The sequence below is a fragment of the Herpailurus yagouaroundi genome, unplaced genomic scaffold (assembly GCF_014898765.1).
Source record: "Herpailurus yagouaroundi ecotype Mexico unplaced genomic scaffold, PumYag 77, whole genome shotgun sequence".
Classification (NCBI taxonomy): domain Eukaryota; kingdom Metazoa; phylum Chordata; class Mammalia; order Carnivora; family Felidae; genus Herpailurus; species Herpailurus yagouaroundi.
The window spans coordinates 10,866,063-10,881,270 of record NW_024412388.1 but is presented as its reverse complement, the minus strand read 5'-3'; the positions used below and the strand labels follow the sequence as shown (position 1 = coordinate 10,881,270).

Sequence of the window (15,208 nt, the reverse complement as noted above, 5' to 3'; positions counted from 1 at the left end):
GGCGGGGTGAGCAAGAAGGTGGTGAGCGTGAGGGTGTCGCTCCCGTCCTCGGGGCTGATTGTGCCCGGGGCAGGTGGCTGAGGTGACAATCCATCCTCCCGTCCCCCTTCCAGGCAGGTCCCAGTATCATCCCCACTTTGCAGATGAATAAATATCATGAATATCATGAATATCATCCCCACTTTGCTGATGGTCAGAGGGGCCGAGGGACGAGCCGGGATTTGAACCCAGTGCCTGAGATCCCAACCTCCACATATCATGGCCTCCATCGATGCCAAGGGGCAGCCAGTGACAAGAGACAAGTGACAGGCCACGGCCCGAGACAAAGGGAAAGAGAATCCAGCACAAACAGACCGAGCCGCCACATTCTCCCAAGTGCAAGAATGAACACTCCTGGATGACCTCGAGTCACTGAGAAATGTGGACCTGTGCTCCCCTGAGTCTGGCTGGTAAGGGCAGGGGGCAGGTTCTAGGAAAGCTTGCTGTCCCACGTGATGGTCACACGTGGGGACCCCGAGAGCCCAGGCGAGGGGAGGCGGTCTTGCACGCAGCTGCAGTGTGCCCAGAGCCGGGGCCGGAGGCCCTGGCTTCTGCGGCCGAGCCGCACATCTGACCCCACCTGCGAAAGGGTGGCCCTTGTGAACGAACTGCCCGCCTGCTGCCTGCGTTGACAGCCATCCCCGCAAACAGGCGATGATCAGAATACCGCACGCTGGACGGATTTTACAAATCCCGTCGGCACTGCATCCAGACCGAATACAACCGGGGGTGACTGGATTTTCTGGCATCAGGAAAATCAGAGCCTAGCACAGCAATTCTGAGTGTGGAGCATCATTAGTCTAAGTGCAGCCACCCCGGTTTTAATTCCAATCCCCTCCAGCAGAGCGCGGCAGGGCAGAGCTGCGGGGCAGCCCTCACTCCTCCGGTGACTCCGGGCTCTGGAGGGCGGAGAGGAGAGGGCGGGATCGGGTGGGGATGGAGACGGAGATGCCCAAGCCACAGGAACTCTGCCTTTGCCTGGGGAGGGCGACATTCTCTCTCCTCTCAGGGAGGCTCGGGGAAGCCAGAAGGCGGGGGTGATGGTACAGGACGTTTGAGGCCGAACGTGGGGAGCAAGCAGGCCCCGCCTACACCTACTGCTTCCCCTGAAGGAAGAACCACCGCCCTCGTTCCCCTCCTCCTCCCTGGCCAGGGCCTTCGGGATTCTCGGTTTCTACGCTACGCCCCCAGGCTGGCTTCCTAAACCCCAGTAGAATCCCATCACTCCCTGCCTCCAGCCTGCAGTGGCTCCCCAGTGCCCTCCCGCCGGAGGAGACGCTGCCCTGAGCCAGGTGCCCAACCCCCAGCCCTGTGGGTTGTCCCCTCCCACACCTGATCTGCCGGCAAGTCAGGTGGATTCTCCAACCTGTCCTGCCAGCACTGCAGCTGCCTTCCAGGACCACCCCCGTCCCCGTCTACTCTCACAGGCAACATCCAGAGGGGCTGCTTCCCATGCGAATCAGGTTGAGACGCCTCCCTGCTTAAAACCGGCGCGATAACAAAATCCATTTCCTCACTCGGATCGCAAAGCCCCTCCCGAAACTGCCTGTCCTCACCCCCAACTCTCTCCCTGTCCTTCACCCTGTCCCCCTCCCGGTGAGCTGCCCTCCCGCCACCACCCTGATTCATCAGCTGCCTCCTCCCCATCGGTGGCGCGAGAGACCCCTGCTTCAGAAAGGCCTTCGCTGACACCGCACGCCAAGGAGCCCCTCGCCCCGTCCCCAGGATCTTCCATGCCCCCCACCCCCATTTTCATCCTTTATGGCACGTGTTTCTATCTTCTCTCTTTCTCGTCTGTTCGCTAATTTATGACTCGACTCTCCTCTAAACTGCTGAGCTGGAAGGAGGCGACACTTGGTTCTCTCCTCCACGAGACACTCGGCACCTCGCCCCGGGCCTGGCATGTGGCCAGGGGTCAATCGCTATTTCTGGGATGAATGACTCTCTGCGTTTCTGATACCTGGCGAGTGCCTGCCGTTGCGCCCTCGATTCAACCGAACAGAGAAAAGCAGCCGCGGCCACTGCTTGCTGAGGACCCACTAATGACTTAGCCGGTAGGTGCGGGCAAAGCCCCTGGGGCCCAGTGTCCCCTGTGCCTGTCCGTCTCCGGGAAGGCGGCCGGCCAGGGCCCCCTCAGAGTCCTACACCCCTTGCACACAGCTCGGACACGGAGTGGAGCCGCTTTCCCAAAGTGACTCCGGAATAAGAAGACAGTGGCATCCCCTCGGAGGTCCTGCGCACCCCGTCTGCGGCGGGATGGGTGCACCGAGCCCTGGCTGGCCGCGAGCCCGCCAGTGGAACTGGCCTGGGATACGCCAACCAAGAAAAGCCACAGGTCAGCACTTTCTGGGATTTGCTGCTTTAATATTAAAATATTCATAAAGAGAGGCAATATCGCCGTGCACGCGTCTCCTATCTGCAAACGAGGATTAACATCTGTTCCCGGCACTCGGCCAGCGCAGGGCACGTACGGGGGAAGTGGCGCTGTGCGAGGGCAGGGCTGCGAAACTGCCGGAGCCCGGCAGGCCAGCACTCGGGCGGCGGCCCGTCCTGAGAGCGCCTGACGAGTCTCACGCGGCATCACGGCCGATGCAGCGACGTTACCTAACACGGAGCCCACGTTCCAGCCGCCCCAATCGTCCCCAGGAACGGCTTCTGCGGCTGCTCCACCCCCCAGTCCGAGATCCCACACAGGGTCGCACGTTGCACTGAGCCGTTCGTTGTGGCTCCTGATTGTCCTTCAGTCTAGGCGGTTCCCTTTGCCTTCTGTGGGTCCTTTGGGGACACTGAAGCTGCCTGCTCCCGATCCAACGAACCCACAGGTGACATCGTGGCCTCTTCCTGTGTCCTGTCAGGAGGCCCACACGCCGTTTGCCCACTCTGGTGACTTTCTAATTAATTACACTAACTAGCTTTCGTCCCTCCCCTCCTTTCCCCCCTTGAGAATCTAATTTTCTCATTGTTTTGGGTGTTCAAAGTATCTCATCTTCGTCAGCAGCCGCCTCTTCCAACCGGTGCCTGGTTTCTGACCCATCTGTCTCTGAACGCATCCTTGCTTTCTAGAACGACAGGGTGGCCTAGTCATACCTTGTTACTTTCCGTCGCCCCCACACCCGGGATCCTCCACTGAGGTCCAAGGAGCTCTGGCTCCTTCTCACGGGGAACAGCAGTGAGCTGTGGGCACCAGGCGTGTGCATTGCTGCACAAGTCACTGCTTCTTTCTGTGATTTCGACTCGTAAATCACATGCGTATAAAATGTATATATGTAAATTATATGACACACACACACACACACAAAATCACGAGCATACTGACGCCTCCAACTCCCATCCAACACCTTCCCCCGTTCCGTATTCCCATGTTCCAGAGGCGATCCTGGTCCCTAACAGTATTTTACTTATTTGGTCTATTCCGTAGTCACAGAATAAGTCCACTGTTATTATACAAGAAGGACTGCCAACGAATCTATGTAAACTTCTAAGATTTGTTTCCCATTCTGTTCTTTTAAGCCTTTGGGTGTATTCCTTTTTTTTTTTTTTTTTTTAATTTCTGAGAGAGAGAGAGAGAGAGAGAGAGAGAGAGAGAGATCAAGTACAGGAGGGGCAGACAGAGAGGGAGACACAGAATCCAAAGCAGGCTCCAGGCTCTGAGTTGTCAGCACAGAACCCGACACGGGGCTTGAACCCACAAACCATGAGATCATGACCTGAGCCGTAGCTGGACGCTTAACCGACTGAGCCACCCAAGCACCCTCTGCCTTCGGATATATTCCATGAGGAGTATAGGGTAACCTGTTGCGTATTTGTGTTTTATTCCCGGGGCAAACCCTCTGAAGGGGGACTGGTGGATCAATGGGCAAATGCGTTATGTGATTCTGCTCCCCGTGCCTCGCTTTCCCCCCACTGGGGCCACACCATTCTGCCTCTCTGCCAGGCATGTGTGAGAGTGCTAGTCCCCTACAGGTGTGTTGGTGCCATTCTGTGCTCTTGCCAACCGGAGAGGTGAGCAATGACACCTCTGGGCAGGTGTAATTTGTATCTTCTTAATCTATTCCTTACACTTCCAGCCCTGGGATGAAGGCTCTGGCCCCGGGGCCAAGTCCAGGGCTCATCCTGAAGGTGCTGGGCTGGGCATCCTAGCGGGGGCAGGGGGTGGTATTCACGGTCACCATGCCCACCCACTTGGCATGAACACCGCGGACCAACGAGGCCTGAAACGACACGCTGGCTTCTGTGCACAGGCGAGGAGAGCTCTGGGTCTCTGGAGAAACCTCAGAAGCGTGCCCTTCTCCTTTGTGGAGAAAAAAAGGCTCCCTGGTGTCTTCAAGAGACAAAAGCAACGTTCTGGCCTTTTGCCCTGACGATCATGGACAAGCTGCCAGGCTCCTGTCGCGGGGCCAGGAGCTCCCTCCACAGTGCTCCGAGCCAGAGGCCAAGGGTGCTGGCTGGAGAGTGTCTGTGCGGGCCTTCGCTATTCATTGGCACTTCTTTTTCGTACATCAGCACCTGCGCTTCCCGTACCAAGCTCGGGGGCCACAGGAAGACGTCTTTAGCAATTCAGGTGGTGGAAAGATCCAGCACTGTGTCTCCAGTCCTCTTGCCATCACACAGTCACAGCCCCGGGCCGGGCATCCCTCAGGGTCGCAGGGTGCCGAGAACAACCTTGGCTCAGAGGGGATGAGCGGGGAGCCCTGGCCCCACCCCCAAGCCCAAGCCTGCTCGCCTCCGCCCAAGGGCTGCATTTTAAGGGCTCAGAGAAACTTGAGGCATTAGTAGGGCAGCAGGACTGTGTTCAGTGGGAAGGGGCACATTTTTTCTGAATCTGTCTATATGGCTGTTTCTTTTTTTTTTTTTAATTTTTTTTTTCAACATTTATTTATTTTTTGGGACAGAGAGAGACAGAGCATGAACAGGGGAGGGGCAGAGAGAGAGGGAGACAGAATCGGAAATAGGCTCCAGGCTCTGAGCCATCAGCCCAGAGCCCGACGCGGGGCTCGAACTCACGGACCGCGAGATCGTGACCTGGCTGAAGTCGGACGCTTAACCGACTGCGCCACCCAGGCGCCCCTATATGGCTGTTTCTAATTTGCACCAAGTCTCCACAGAGGCTAGTGGGAGCCCCACAAATGTCTAAAACACGCATTTACGATCCCCAGATTGGTGACTGGCCTACGCTTTTTGAGCTAAGATCCTACGCTACTGGGTCAAGATTTCATTAAAGTGTTTAGAAACCTCTTTTAGGAGCACAGACAGTCAAAAGCGAGGACCGCACTAAGCGTCCAGGGTGGGGAGTCTAGGTCTAGCTTCCAGCTTAGCTGGGGAACGTCACTTCGCCCCCAGAGCCTGGCCTCCAGGTCCCGGCTCCCTTCCCCAGTCTTTCTCTGGGGAAAGGAAGTCTTTCCCAGCACCTCTTAGACCCCACTGTTCCGCCCTTCTGGGAACCTGACTCCCCAGAACACCGTGCTCCACCAGGAGACACAGGGGCCCTATGGGTGCGGAACATCAGTTGCCTGGAAACGCCTCCTTCTCAGGGCATCACGTGCTCTTGCTGAGGTTTTCACACGGAAGCCGCGCAGGCTAGGGATGCGAGCCTCCTCCAGCCACCCCACCTCCCTTCCCCTGCCTTCCGCGTCCTTCCTGCAGCCACCACCTGAAAGCTCCGTTCCTCTGGTGTCAACGAGGATGCACTCCGTGATTTAATAGCTAACGTCTCTGCCTCCGCTCCCTCCCGTCTATCACAGCACCGGAGTGTTTTTCAAACTTCTCTGTCATGGGCAAGATCATGTCTTTTTCAGGTCCATAAAGAACCGAGTGGCCTGTGGTGTCCTCATATATCATGAGCGGTCTCGGAGGAACACAGAAGAACCTGCAACGGAGGCAAGCAAGTGCTCCGGGCGACAGGGTCAGGTGCAATGGAGGGCCAGTGGGGCAGGTGGGCCCTGAGGCCGGCCACCTCACGGTCACCCGTGTGTACCATGAGCATCCCACCCCCACACCTTTGTTTGTGTCATTCCCTGACCTGGAATGCCTGCCTGACACCTGTCCAGCTACTCGGATCCTATCCTGTTGGTCAAGGGCTACAGGTCCTGTCTGCCTGGGACAGTCCCAGTTTACTCCTAATGTCCCAGGAACAACCTGAGGATTATTGTCTTTTTCAGAACTCTATTTAATAGGCCCTCTTTCTCTTATGAATCCCTCCCAGTTTAGACAATAAATGATACAGTCGCTGTACGCCGAGTGCAAGAATAATGATAAAGAGGGAGCCACTGATATTTTTTAAAAAAAAAAAATTTTTTTTTTTCAACGTTTATTTATTTTTGGGATAGAGAGAGACAGAGCATGAACGGGGGAGGGGCAGAGAGAGAGGGAGACACAGAATCGGAAACAGGCTCCAGGCTCTGAGCCATCAGCCCAGAGCCTGACGCGGGGCTCGAACTCACAGACCGCGAGATCGTGGCCTGGCTGAAGTCGGACGCTTAACCGACTGCGCCACCCAGGCGCCCCAGGAGCCACTGATATTTAACACAAGGGTACTTACTGCCCCAACCTCTTTCTACGAATCTTCTCATTAAATCCTCAGGACCAGAGAGCAGGTGCTGTTGTAATCCCTGGGCCACCAACAGGAGACAGAGAGGTTGAGCCACTTGGCCAAAGTTCAAGTGGAGCCTGGTCCTGTCTCTACCACCCGCATGGCCTCGTGCACCCCTGCTCTTTACACATAGAAGGGAGATTAGGAACTATCCTGTAAGATGGCGGGCAGGATTCCACGAGCCGCGGGTTGCTTTCCTGGACGCTCCCTGCCGTCACTTCTCTCCTGAGAGTTGGGGCTGAACTCAGAAGCTCAGAGGGGCACCTTCCCTTCCCTAGAGAAGCGTCTCCTAATTGCTCGCTATGAATTGGGAAATCTCCACTGCCCTTGCTTTTGGCCTTCATATCATATAGAGTGTAAACGTGGCAGGCAGGAAGCCCCCTTGTTTTGAGCCACAGATCCCACCCTTAAATTATTCACCATCTTTCCGACTTACTAGCAACAACGTTTGAACGGCAACAGAGGCCACCGTGCCCTGGCATCATACCCCCCCCCCCGCCCTTCTAGGGGGAGCTTGGAAAGCCCACCTCTGCCCGAGGAAAGCCCTCACACTTGCAGGGGAGCGAGGCCACCTCCCCCCCCCCCGCCCCCAGCCAGCCCCCGTGGCAAGCGGAGCCTCCAGACCATATGACAACAGCCTACAGCAGAACCCCCAGGATGCCCAGTGGCCATCCATCGCCAACGTGAAACTGCCCCTCAAATGTGCTGGCAGCCTGGGGGCGGGGAGCGTGGACCTTCAGAAGAGTGGGAGGCAGAAACCCTCTCGGATGAAAAGAAATCCAAGAATAGAAGAACACTGCCTTCAGGGGTTCCCTGGTGGGCATGGAAGATCCCAAAGAGGTGAAGGGGGGGCTTTACCGACTTCTCATCCAAAGAGGAGACACAACATTCCCATCCGTGGGACCACAAGCCTCCGACTGACTCCTCACCATCCTCATTTATCAACCTGTCATCAGGTGCTTTGGAAAACCCCGACATTCAGCAAGACATCACCCACCAGCTCATTCTTCTTCTTCTTTTAAAGTAGAACATTTTTAAAAATGTTGATTTTTGAGAGCAAGAAAGAGACCGAGCGGGGGTGGGGGAGGGGCAGAGAGAGAGGGAGACACAGAATCCGAAGCGGGCTCCCGGATCCGAGCTGTCGGCACAGAGCCCGACGCGGGGCTCGAACCCACGACCCGTGAGGTCGTGACCTGAGCCGAAGTCGAACGCTTAACCGACTGAGCCCCCCAGATGCCCCACCGACCAGCTCATTCTTCTGCTCTTTACCTGGACACGCGCCTCACGGCGGGTTCGAGGCTTACCTGCCGCCAGCCAACACTCAGCCCTGCGCAGGTGAGCCGTGAGAGGTCAACGCTCAGCCGGCCCCTGAACAGTCCTGGTCGGCGTGCGACTAGTGGTCTCCAAAGCCACGCTCCTCTGAGAGCTCCAGCTGCCAATGGCCCCGCTCTGGTGGGTCTGGCCAGAGACCCCCCAGTCCCCATCCGCCCACCTCCCCCGGGAAGCCACCCAGGGCCATCCCCGACCTTTCTGCCCAAGAAGGAAGCAAGTTTCCCCCAATCTGCAGTCACCTGAACTACGAGGAAGAAAGACAGGGGCCCTTTTTTCTCCAGTGACACTGGTGCTCAGCCAGTGCACAGATTCCTTAAATGACTCAGAGGCAGTGACGCGTTCCCCTGGTCCCCGTGTGGGAGACAAAGGTCAGCGCTCAGGATGACACCGACAGGTCCTACAACCAGGAAACCCAGCCTGGGGAATGCCACCCGAGCACGAGGACCTTCCGGAATCTGTGACCGGCCGTGGGCATGTACCTGTGGGGTGTGGGCCCTCGCTCTGCACTTCCCCAGCCCTGGGGGCCCAGCAAGCATCTCGTCCCTGCTCGGTCCCTCTTTCGCCAGCCCTGCTAACTGCCGTATAGCAGCAGGAATGGGAAAAACCCCCGAGAGGCAGAGATAACATACTCCAGACCCTGACCTCAGGGCGCTCCTGGCCTTAAAATGTTGAGTCAACAGCCGCCTTCAGCGACAGTCCCTGAAGCCTTCACGGGGTTTTCAATCTTATGCCTTCACCTCAGGACCCATTTTTTGAGCCCCTTGCCCAACACCCGGTGGGAGAGAGAAGGGTCAAGGGCACCAGGAAGGCCGACCCTCTAGCCGCGTCTAGCTGGGCCCCGAATCCAGGACAGAACCTACCGAGGGAAGCACAGCACAGCCTCTTCCTGGGGCTCGGCAGGCGCTGGGGACACGGACCAGTCCTGGGCCGGCCCCCTTCTTCTGCCTGAGCCCATGGGGTCCTGCTGAAGACTCTTTCTTTCCTTGGGCACCGAGTTCTGCTGGCAAGGCCTGAGTCAGAACGATTCTTGTAGATCTTCACGATCCAAAGCGCATGGGTGGGCAACTTGTCCAGAGTTCAGGGGCTGCAGAGGTCAGCGGGCTAAGGGCTTCCAGGTTGGGCTGTTGCGTGTGGGCCCCGAAGCTTCTCTCTGGGCCGGGGTCAAAGTGGCAGGCCCCGCAGCACTCTCTGTGACCGGCGACAGGCAGGCAGCCGGTTGTGGCGTCAAGCTTCTGTCTGGCTTTCCGGGAGGTGCTTTCCCCCTGTGTTCTGAGTATGCGGCTCACATTCCAGTGGGACTTGTCACAACCCTCGGCCCAACCCGCCCGTTTTCCAGACGAGGCCTGCAGAGGTCAGGGGCAAGCCTGACGGAGAGCCCTGGCCTCCCGACTGCCCGCTCCAAGGTGCCCCCCTGCCTCTGACCCACAGGCCCAGCCTCACTCCAGGAGCCATGTCACGAATGATTCGTCGTAAAAACCAACTGTTAACCACTTAAGCAAACAGCAGCGGGACCCACGGGCGAAGTCACGCAGGCCCTAGAGCCACCCATGCCTTCCTGGGTTTAAATTCCGCCTTTCAGGAGGCTACTGCTCCGTCAGTCTTCTTGTCTAAAAAACGGGGAGGATTATCCGAGACAATGTATGGGATTTACAGCCCATGCATTCCTGGCCTATAAAAGTGTTCAGTAAAGGGGCACCTGGGGGGTTCAGTCGGTTAAGCATCCAACTTCAGGTCATGATCTTGAGGTTCGCGAGTTCGAGCCCCACATCAGGCTCTGTGCTAACAGCTCAGAGCCTGGAGCCTGCTTTGGATTCTGTGTCTCCCTCTCTGCCCCTACCCTGCTCCCACTCTGTCTCTCTTTCTCTCAAAAATAAATAAACATTAAAAAAATTCTTTAAAAACATTCAGGGGCGCCTGGGTGGCTCAGTCGGTTGAGCAGCCGACTTCGGCTCAGGTCATGATCTCACGGTCCGTGAGTTCGAGCCCCGTGTCGGGCTCTGTGCTGGCAGCTCAGAGCCTGGAGCCTGTTTCCGATTCTGTGTCTCCCTCTCTCTGATCCTCCCCCGTTCATGCTCTGTCTCTCTCTGTCTTAAAAAGAAATAAACGTTAAAAAAAAATTAAAAAAAAAATTCAGTAAATATGTATTTTAATTACGTATACATTAAATGCGTATATTATTTTTAAAAATATTATGGAGCCGGGGTGCCTGGGTGGCTCAGTTAAGTGTCTGACTCTTGATTTCAGCTCAGGTTATGATCTAATAGTTCGTGGGTTCGAGCCCCACATTGGGCTCTGTGCTGTCAGCACAGAGCCTGCTTGGGATTCTTTCTTTCCCTCTCTCTCTCTCTCTCTCTCTCTCTGCCCTTCCTGACTTATGCTCTCTATCAAATAAATAATAAACTTAAAAAAAATATTACTGAACCATCAGATGTTCACCTCCATCTTTTCTCTATCGTAGTACCTGACCCTGAGCAGAATTAGAATGCTCCTTTCTAAATTTCTACATTATTCTGAGTGCCAAAAAATGCCTCTCCTCCTGTTGTGCCCACACGCTGGGCTCGGGCACAAAGGCCTGCCCAGCTTGCCTGGCGGGTAGCAGCACCTTGTGTCTTAGGCACCGGCCAGTCCAGGTGGCTGGAGCTATTTAAAGAGCTGGGCCAGAAGCCCAGGCCACAGTCACACAGACCCGGACCTCTCTGGTCTCTGCCTGTTTCTGGAATGTGAGCCCAGGAGCCCCGCGTGCTGGGGCCTTGACAGCTCAAGGCTCTGCCTGGACGGGCCGGACGCTGCCCACCCGGGGCCGGGTCCCCTCCGTGGCCCGCTGAGGCCGGCGTGCGGGATAAGGAGGCAAAGCTGGAGTCTGCCTGAGCCATGTGGCCTATGGGGTACTGGGAAATACTGCCCACCCCAAAACGCAACATCCCCAGGACCCCTCATTCACCTACCCCCCTTTAAATATGGCTTCAATGATTGTAAGTGCACGTTATTTAATATGCACCGTCAGAGACGGTCGGGAACATACGCCTCCCCCGAGAAACCATCACCCACAATGAAGACAGCGAACACATCCAACACCCCCAAGTCTCCTCCCCCCGTTTGTGAGCCACGCTCCTGTCCTTCCTTCCGCCCCAGGCAACCACTCATCCCTCTGACCTTACAGATTCCTTTTCATTTGCTAGAGTTTCATGTAAATGGAATCATCCGGGATACGCTCTTCTCCTCTCTGGGCTCTGTCGCTCAGCGTGATTATGTTGAGACCCACCATGCGGCGACGTGGATCAGTAGTTTGTGGCTTTACTGCCGAGTAGGATTCCACCAGAGGATGCACCGGATTCCCTGCATCTGTCGGACATCTGGGCTCCTTCCTGCTTTTGGAGCGATGATGCACAAAACGGCTACCGCCATTTCTGGGCCGGTCTTGGTGCGGATACATTATCTCCCAGGTGAGCAAACACCGGGGAGGGAATGGCTGGGTCACATCTCACCCGGCTGTAAAACATCCGCGTTCCCGTGGTCCTTCAAAATCTTCCAAGTTGGGCGATTTAATTTCTACTCTGTTCATTCTCGATCGCTGGCCTTCTTCTCCCTCTCCTCTGTGGCAGATGGTATTTTTGCAAAGATGGACCCAATAGTGTCTCCCATACCGCGTGCTCTTTACAGCGTGGGGCCTGGCTAGCCTTGTGGCCGGCCCGTCACCGACAGAATGTGGTAGAGGTGACGCCAAGTGACGTCTGAGGCCAGGCCATAAGAAGCGTGCAGGAGGACCCTCTCTGCGAGGGGCCCTAAGTCTCCACGTGCAAGGCCTGACCACCACGCGGGTGCTCTGGTTATTGTTTCCAGCTGAGACCCACCCCCGCCTCCCCCACCCCAAGGCATGAGACGTGAGGGCAGCCGTCCTGGACTCTGGCGGAAGGGTCCCCCACGGCGGGACCCCGCTGACACCACACGCAAGTGCAGACCTGTCCAGTTGAGCCCCGCTAAGTCCCCGACACAAAATCATGACATATAAGGACACTGGTGGTTGTTTTATGCCACTAAGATTTGGGGCCAGTTTGTTATACGTCAGTTATCAACTGGCGCACTCTTCTAGAACATCAGCTCCATGACCAAGGGACCGTTTGTCTGTTTTGCTCACAGACCTACCCCGAGGGCCCAGAACGATGCCTGGCAAATAGATCTCCACAAGCGTTTGTTAAATAGACAAGTGAGTGGGGTATGATTTTACGAAGACTGAAGAGATTTCCGTTGAGCAAAAACTAACCCTGGTGTGGTAGCAACGGATCTGGGTCAAGTTCCAAAGCTGAGACCTGCAGCGGCAAGATACTCTTGGCGCCTCGGTTTCCCCAACTGTAAAGCCAGGCTCACTCTACCTGTGTCATGGGGTTGTTCGGAGGTTACCAGAAAACGAAGACGTGTGGAGGGCTCAGCACGGGGCTAATAACCCCAGGAGGTCCCGGATGAGGCTTGCTAAATCTGAGTGAAAAGGTGCCACCCCTGTTCCCTACCCGCTTCGCCTGTGTTTCAGTCGTGGCCGCGAAGCCCCGCTTTGTCCGTGCCTGATCAAACATCAGCGGAGCCACTCTTACAGGAAGGACCTTACCCCCACCCCCGAGGAGTCGACCAGGGCCGAGGAGAATCATGGTTGAGGCCCCTGTCAGACTTGGCCCATGTCCACGGCCCTCTGGGGCCAGTGCTCACCCCGGCCGAGCAAGGGTCCCTGCAACTCTGAAGAAAACCCCTCCCTCGCTCATAGCAAAGCTCTCCTCCCAGGACAGAGGCCAGTGTGGCTTTCGCTTTCCTGCTACAGGCTCAGGGCCGTGTCGTGACCCTGTCAGGGCAAGGTGGGCTTGGGACCTCCACCGTGACAGAGGCCACGGCTCCAAGCAGAATTTAATGGGGTCTTGGGCAATGCCATTTGAAAGGCAGCTCGAGAACGTGGCTTTTCTCACACCGGGTCCGTTCGTCCCCTTTCAGCCGATCAATCCCCAACCCTTCCTGGGAAGGGAGTGAGGGGTCACGTAAAGCAGGGGCTCAAGGTCTGCAGCCCTTGCTCATACCTTGAACACAGCCTCTGCGGCCGCTGAGACCGCTGGCGTCTCCCAGGGCTGCAGGGTGGTCACGGAACCCTGGAGGGAACAAGGAAGGACAGGACAAGAAGCTCCTGGCCTGTGTGGCCAAGACCCGCCTTTATTCCCTGGAACAACTTCCCCAGCCAAGACTGGGAACGCGTGCCCAGATCCTGGCACAGGTCTCCCCCCGCTCTCCGAAAGCGGAGCGTTCCTATGAAACCCGGGGTGAGCCAAAATGATGTAAGGCAAAGAGGCAACTGCCATTAACGTGTGTGGAAAACTCTGTGAGCGTGCCCGGACCCCCAAAAGTAACCTCTCTCAGGTTTTTCTGATACCTTAGGACACAGCTTGCTAGTGGACGCACAACACAAATGGAGACAAAGCATAGATGCTCCCAGATGTGGTTCAAAGGCTGGATGCTGAGATGCTGCACGGAGTCCCCAGGCAAGGAGCTGGGTGGGGCCGCACGGGCTGCCTGGGGTGCGTGCTGCCCCTGTAGGGGCTGGCTGCAAAACAAACGCCCAACGCTATTTTTGCCTTTCGTCTTTTTTTTTTTTTTTTTTTTGGTAAACGTGGAAATCCTCTTTGGATTTCTTCCAGTTAGTGAAACCAGGTACTCATGTGGGTCGTATGCAAACTTTCTAAAAGGGGAGGGGGGCTCCGGTATCTCAAGGGGCCTCTGATGTGCTTCCACATCCAGACCGCTCCTCTTTCTTTACTTCCTCTGCCCCTAACACCTGAAGAATCAACGAAGTATCCGCTAAGAATCTGCAAAGAATAGAGGTTTGGAAACCAGACTCAGCGGAGACCAGGTCTTGGTTCCAAAACCTACCATCCAGGAGATCGCAGAAAAATTCCTTCATCTCTCTCGCGCCCATGCCGCAGACGGGGAAACTGAGGCCAATGAACACCACCCATCTAGCAGAGCTGTTGGGAGATTAGTGAGTTCACCCAGGCAAAGCGATTAGAAGAGATCAGGGGCGCTGGGGGGGCCCCGCCCCTCAGTCAGTTAAGCCTCTGACTTTTGATTTCTGCTTAGGTTATGATTTCACAGTTTGTGAGATCAAACCCTGCATCAGGCTCTGGGCTGACAGCGTGGAGCCTGCTTGGGATTCTGTCTTCCTCTCTCTCCGTCCCTCCCCTGCTCACTCTCAAAATAAACAAACATGAAGAAGCAGAGTCCGGCACATTCCAAGTGCTAAATAATTATCAGCTGCAATGGTTACTACTCAAAAGCAACCCGCCCCAGTTGTACCTCAGTCATCCCACCTGTAAAATGGGTGCACACGGTTTCTTTTTTTCTGAATGAAAGCGGTTGGGCTCTGTACCTGCTTCGAGAACCCGCACCAGGTATGTAGGGGTGAGTCCAAGAGGGTGTCTGTGAATTTCCAAACAAACGAGTCTTTCGGTTTTTCTCAGAATAAATGGAAGATTTCCATAACTAGAACACTAATTGTAGTAAAATCTACTGAGAATTGAACCCGAAGTGTGGGACAACAGTCAGAAGGGCCCTTGTTGGGGAAGGGGTGGTGGAGATTCGGGGCGGACTGACTTTCCAACTCACAGAGGGGACGACTCAGTGTGAAAATCCGCAGACGAGGACATCAGTCCCTCAGGTACAGAGACTGATAAAAAGCAAAACAGCCAAAGGGGCAAAGTGGCTGCAATACGTTGTCAGTCACCAGGGCCCCGACCCGAGGGCAGAGTCTGGAAATGATTCCATTTACAATGCTCTCTGGGGCAGAACCACAGAAACAGCTGCGACGAGCCCACCTCTCTATATCCACAGCCCAGTGGAGTCCCCACCCGACGTGAGGCTGGGCATGGCCATGTGACGTGCTCTGGCCAATGAGACATCAGCAAACATGACTCATAAAAAGGACTTCTGGGTCCACTGGGCGGCTCAGTCGGTTAAGCATCTGACTTCGGCTCAGGTCAGGATCTCGCGGTTCACAAGATCAAGTCCCGCGTCGGGCTCTGTGCTGACAGCTCAGGGCCTGGAGCCTGCTTCGGATTCTGGGTCTCTGTCCCTCCCCCTCCTGTACTCTCTTTCTCAAAAATAAATAAAACATTAAAAAAGTAAATAAATGGGTCTCTCCCTCTCTGTCCCTCCCCCTCCTGTACTCTGTCTCTTTCCCCAAAATAAATAAAACATTAAGAAGGTAAAGAAATAAAAATA

The 15,208-nt window shown here is 55.8% G+C and overlaps 1 protein-coding gene and 1 long non-coding RNA gene across 6 annotated transcripts in view; both read right to left on the bottom strand.

Annotated features, from left to right (window-relative positions):
* KAZN (kazrin, periplakin interacting protein) overlaps positions 1-15,208 on the bottom strand; it is a 465,989-nt gene that overhangs the window by 105,648 nt on the left and 345,133 nt on the right. The window contains exon 1 of one of the 5 annotated variants that reach the window (XM_040455659.1): positions 8,821-9,524. The exons of the other annotated variants lie outside the window; for them this stretch is intronic. The gene's annotated coding sequence lies outside the window, so the exon portion shown is untranslated. Of the gene's footprint in view, positions 1-8,820; positions 9,525-15,208 lie in introns of those variants that run through there. 5 annotated transcript variants of the gene reach the window in all.
* Positions 4,279-14,117, bottom strand: LOC121017485 (uncharacterized). The gene is made up of 3 exons (XR_005784776.1): positions 12,567-14,117; positions 7,558-7,561; positions 4,279-4,290 (listed from the first exon to the last, which is right to left on the bottom strand). It is a non-coding gene; the product is annotated as an uncharacterized LOC121017485 (long non-coding RNA).